Source organism: Thalassophryne amazonica, chromosome 9, assembly GCF_902500255.1.
Source record: "Thalassophryne amazonica chromosome 9, fThaAma1.1, whole genome shotgun sequence".
Lineage (NCBI taxonomy): Eukaryota > Metazoa > Chordata > Actinopteri > Batrachoidiformes > Batrachoididae > Thalassophryne > Thalassophryne amazonica.
In genome coordinates this window covers 73,691,454-73,697,453 of record NC_047111.1, presented here as the reverse complement: position 1 = coordinate 73,697,453, position 6,000 = coordinate 73,691,454, and the positions used below count along the sequence as shown (strand labels likewise).

At 38.5% G+C, this 6,000-nt stretch overlaps 1 protein-coding gene across 1 annotated transcript in view; it reads right to left on the bottom strand.

Annotated features, from left to right (window-relative positions):
• Positions 1 to 2,332: 2,332 nt before the first annotated feature.
• pitpnab (phosphatidylinositol transfer protein, alpha b) overlaps positions 2,333 to 6,000 on the bottom strand; it is a 58,672-nt gene continuing 55,004 nt past the window's right edge. The window contains exon 12 of the mRNA XM_034178367.1: positions 2,333 to 2,471. The gene's annotated coding sequence lies outside the window, so the exon portion shown is untranslated. The remainder of the gene's footprint in view (positions 2,472 to 6,000) is intronic.

The window sequence follows — 6,000 nt, the reverse complement described above, 5'->3', positions numbered from 1 at the left end:
AATTGTGGCAGTCAGTAACAGTTACTTTTTTAGACCAAGCAGAGGGAAAAAAATATGGACTCACTCAATTCTGAGGAATAAATTATGGAATCACACTGTAAATTTTCATCCCCAAAACTAACACCTGCATCAAATCAGATCTGCTCATTAGTCTGCATCTAAAAAGGAGTGATCACACCTTGGAGAGCTGTTGCACCAAGTGGACTGACATGAATCATGGCTCCAACACGAGAGATGTCAATTGAAACAAAGGAGAGGATTATCAAACTCTTAAAAGAAGGTAAATCATCACGCAATGTTGCAAAAGATGTTGGTTGTTCACAGTCAGCTGTGTCTAAACTCTGGACCAAATACAAACAATATGGGAAGGTTGTTAAAGGCAAACATACTGGTAGACCAAGGAAGACATCAAAGCGTCAAGACAGAAAACTTAAAGCAATATGTCTCAAAAATCGAAAAATGTACAACAAAACAAATGAGGAACGAATGGGAGGAAACTGGAGTCAGTGTCTGTGACTGAACTGTAAGAAACCGCCTAAAGGAAATGGGATTTACATACAGAAAAGCTAAACGAAAGCCATCATTAACACCTAAACAGAAAAAAACAAGGTTACAATGGGCTAAGGAAAAGCGATCGTGGACTGTGGATGACTAGATGGAAGTCATATTCAGTGATGAATCTGGAATCTGCATTGGGTAAGGTGATGATGCTGGAACTTTTGTTTGGTGCCGTTCCAATGACATTTATAAAGATGACTGCCTGAAGAGAACATGTACATTTCCACAGTCATTGATGATATGGGGCTGCATGTCAGGTAAAGGCACTGGGGAGATGGCTGTCATTACATCATCAATAAATGCACAAGTTTACGTTGATATTTTGGACACTTTTCTTATCCCATCAGTTGAAAGGATGTTTTGGGATGATGAAATAATTTTTCAAGATGATAATGCATCTTGCCATAGAGCAAAAACTGTGAAAACATTCCTTGCAAAAAGACACATATGGTCAATGTCATGGCCTGCAAATAGTCCGGATCTTAATCCAGTTGAAAATCTTTGGTGGAAGTTGAAGAAAATGGTCCATGACAAAGCTCCAACCTGCAAAGCTGATCTGGCAACAGCAATCAGAGAAAGTTGGAGCCAGATTGATGAAGAGTACTGTTTGTCACTCATTAAGTCCATGCCTCAGAGACTGCAAGCTGTTATAAAAGCCAGAGGTGGTGCAACAAAATACTAGTGATGTGTTGGAGCGTTCTTTTGTTTTTCATGATTCCATAATTTTTTCCTCAGAATTGAGTGATTCCATATTTTTTTCCCTCTGCTTGGTCTAAAAAAGTAACCGTTACTGACTGCCACAATTATTTTTCCTGATTTCTTATAGTGTTTCTTAAAGCCAGAAAGTTGCCATTTGAAATGACTTTAGTTTTGTGTCATGTCTGTGATCTGCTTTTTTTTCTACAAAATTAAACAACTGAATGAACATCCTCCGAGGCCGGTGATTCCATAATTTTTGCCAGGGGTTGTACATCTGTGACTGTTCTGCTTTTCCATTGCGGAGCTAAAAATTTCACGATATATTTTGTAACTAAGAATTTCTACTGCAGCTTTCAATCACCACACTGCCAAAAAGAAGAACAGAGGGAAATTTAATCTGACAAAAAGAAAAACAAAATGAACAAAACATGCAAAAAAATACACCTGGAAACAGATTTTTCAGAAACCTACACACAGAAGCACGTACACACAGACCCACTAAGCAGCAGCAAAGCCAAGTAACACCTCAACATGTGTGGAAACAAAAACATCCTGATCGGAGGGGAGTACAGCAAACGCAACATCAGCCGTTACTAATGTGCCGAACAACGGCGGTTTGTGAGCTGTCAAAGGAAACTACATAAAGCGCAACCTGAAGGGAAAGACAAACTAAAATAAAAAGGAAAAAAATCACAAGATCAAAACACTGAGTAGATGCAGCTCGGTTTGGAGAGAGAGAGAGAGAGAGAGAGAGAGAAACCCACCCACAGACAAATTTACAAGACTAAATAATGTTAAAAACCCTGTATATATATATATATTTATATATATATGTATATTTCAGTACAATTATTCAGCTCCCCAATATACTGTATACTATATATACACATATACACACACGCACACTTGTGGGATATTTTAAAGAGAAATGAATCCTATAAATGACACTATTCTCTGTAGACACAGAGAGAAAGAATCGACCGACGAGATCTATACTGTTGCTATGAGAGGCATCAGGTGAGACGACGCTTAATGGAAAAAAATAGAGATGAATGGGATTGGACGTGGGGTGGGATGGGGTGGAGCAGATAAGCTGAACTGTGGATTTACTGGGTCAAGGTCCCTCAAATCAGACTGGATCAAGCAGGTGGTTTGGACCACCTGATGTTGAGCTGAAGGAGGATGTGAATCCGCTGGTGTCTCGGTATTCTCATCTGAAAGAGAGAGAGAGAGAGAGAGAGAGAGAGAGAGAGAGAGAGAGAGAGAGAGAGAGAGAGAGAGAGAGAGAGAGAGAGAGAAGGTCAGGACATAAATGGTGTACAAGGAGACATTTTTTTCATCAGTTTGTTCATTTACATGCAGTCTTCAACCAAATCTAACCAATGTAAAAAAAACAAAAGCGGCACTTGATTTTTATTTATTTATTTATTTTTCTGGAGGCTGGGGAGGTAACATCAATTCAGCAATCCAATACAACTGATGCAAACTGAAAACATCACTTCATAACATGATGATTTTACTCCTAAACCTTACCGTGAGCCAACTAACCCACTATTTACCGTTTAAATATTCTGAAATTACTTAGTTGACTATACGTATTACAATACAAATGATGTATAAAGCAAAAAACAAACTTCTACCTCAACGTGTCCAAAATCAAATGAAGGAGTCCAGTAATAATTTGAGAGTAATAATTTGGAATAACTCTTCTGATAACATTAAATTTTATGGTACTCTAGTTGGCTTTAAAAGACTTAATATAATTTCAGTATGAAGTTTACCGATTTTGTATTATTGATTTTGGATTGTGCTTTATTCCTTTGGTATTTGTTGTTATGAGTACATATGTTTTATTTATGGTAAAAGGGGTGGGTGGATATACAGTGAGGGAAATAAGTATTTGATACACTGTCAATTTTGCAGGTTTTCCCACCTACAAAGAATGGAGAGGTCTGTAATTTTTATCGTAGGTACACTTCAACTGTGAGAGACAAAATATAAAAAAAGAAAATCACATTGTATGATTTTTAAATAATTAATTTGCATTTTATTGCATGAAATAAGTATTTGACCCCCTACTAACCAGCAAGAATTCTGGCTCTCACAGACCTGTTAATTTTTTCTTTAAGAAGCCCTCTTATTCTGCACCTGTTTGAACTTGTTACCTGTATAAAAGACACCTGCTCACACACTCAGTCAATCACACTCCAACTTGTCCACCATAGCCAAGACCAAAGAGCTGTCTAAGGACACCAGGGACAAAATTGTAGACCTGCACAAGGCTGGGATGGACTACAGGACAACAGGCAAGCAGCTTGGTAGAAAACAACTGTTATGATTATTTATTAGAAAGTGGAAGAAACACAAGATGACTGTCAATCTCCCTCGGTCTGGGATTCCATGCAAGAGCTCACTTTGTGGGGTAAGGATGATTCTGAGAAAGCTCAGAACTACACAGGAGGACCTGGTCAATGACCTGAAGAGAGCTGGGACCACAGTCACAAAGATTACATTAGTAACATATGATGCTGTCATGGTTTAAAATCCTGCAGGGCAGCAAGGTCCCCCTGCTCAAGCCAGCACATCTCCAGGCCTGTTTGAAGTTCACCAGTGACCAGTGTTGTGAAAAGTAACTTTGACAAGTTACTTTTTTAGTTACGTTGCTTTATGCAGTTACTTCATTAGCAGCATTATGCAATTACTTTATTAGAATCTGCCAAAAACTTGCAACTAATCAATCAATCAATCAATTTTTTTATATAGCGCCAAATCACAACAAACAGTTGCCCCAAGGCGCTTTATATTGTACGGCAAGGCCATACAATAATTATGTAAAACCCCAACGGTCAAAACGACCCCGTGAGCAAGCACTTGGCTACAGTGGGAAGGAAAAACTCCCTTTTAACAGGAAGAAACCTCCAGCAGAACCAGGCATTAACTAATAAGTAATGTAACTAATAAGGTAACGAGTAATGTAACTTGGTTACTCGTAAGATTGAGCAATCAGCAAAGTAACTAATAGTTACTTTTCTGAGTACTAAATCTTAAAAATAACCAAATTAGATTATGAGTAACTTTATTAATTACATTCAGCAGCTGCTGACAAGGTGTCCACAGCTGCTAATGAACTAACTGTATGAAGTAACTGTAAAATATAACTGTATAAAGTAACTTTCCAAAGTTACTTTCCCCAACACTGCCAGTGACCATCTGGATGATCCAGAGGAGGCATGGGAGAAGGTCCTGTGGTCAGATGAGACCAGAATAGAGCTTTTTGGAATCAACTCCACTTACCAAGTTTAGAGGATGAGAACGTCCCCCAGAAAACCATCCCAACCGTGAAGCATGGGGATGGAGACATCATACTCTGGGTGTGGTCTACTGCAAAGGGGACAGGATGACTGCACCGTATTGAAGGGAGGATGGATGGTGTCATGTATTGCGAGATTTTGGCAAACAACCTCCTTCCCTCAGTAAGAGCATTGAAGATGGGTCATGGCTGGGTCTTCCAGCATGACAATGACCTCAAACGCACAGCCAGGACAACTAAGGTGGGGCTCCGTAAGAAGCATTTCAAGGTCCTGGAGTGGCCTGGCCAGTCTCCAGACCTGAACTCAATAGAAAATCTTTGGAGGGAGCTGAAACTCCAAACCTGAAAGATCTGGAGAAGATCTGTATGGAGGAGTGGACCAAAATCCCTGTTGCAGTATGTGAAAACTTGGTCAAGAACTACAGGAAATGTCTGACCTCTGTAAGAGCAGACAAATGTTTCTGTACTGTCTCTCACAGTTGAAGTGTACCTACGATAAAAATTACAGACCTCTCCATTCATTGTATTGGAAAAACCTGCAAAATTGACAGTAGTTCAAATACTTATTTCCTCCACTGTAAGCTTTTGATTCTGCCTACACCCTTTCACCCACATGTGTTGATTGCAAAATTGTTTTTTTGACAAGGAGTTTTTTTTTGTGCTGAATCTGTGTGTGTGTCGAACAAATTCATTCATTCTATTCTGAAATTACCATTGCACATCAGTGTTACCATGTCTGACAATGTGCAACTACTGTATTTCCTAAATATTTGGACTGCAGTTGCAGCCTAGTACAAGGCAAATTAAATAATTTGTTGATTGCAGGCCCCTGAATGGAACTGAACTGTGGCAGACTTTGTGATATCAGCAAATGTTGTATTGACCAAAATAATTGAAATAATATCATATTGTGATGAAACGTTTACACCCCAATGGTTGTAAATCACCCAGCTCTTAGCGTGAAGTCGATGTCATATTATTTACCATTGAAGCAACAGAATGTTTGGTACAGTTCTGTTTACAATAACAGTTTGTGTTTTAAAAAGTGAGTAAAGCTCAAAATCCTTATAATAGCTTTTATTTCCATACATGCAAATGCATTGGGAACACTGAACATTCTATTCCAATTTAAAACATGAATAAAAATGTATCTAATTTATTACTATACAGAAAGTGAAGAAAAGGGAATGTTGTAAAAAAAATAGCAGCGTCTGCATTTTTCTTTCTGTGAAAAACAGGTGTCAAACAGGTAGCCCTTATTTAAGGATAATGGCAGCAAATGTACATGCTGGTTGTCGTGAATTTCTCTCTGAAAATCTGAATAAAATGGGTTGTTCCAGACATGGAGAGCGGAAAACATATAAAGAAGTGCAGAAAATGATAGCCTGCTCAGCTAAAATCATCTCAAATGCTTTAAAATGGCAACTAAAACC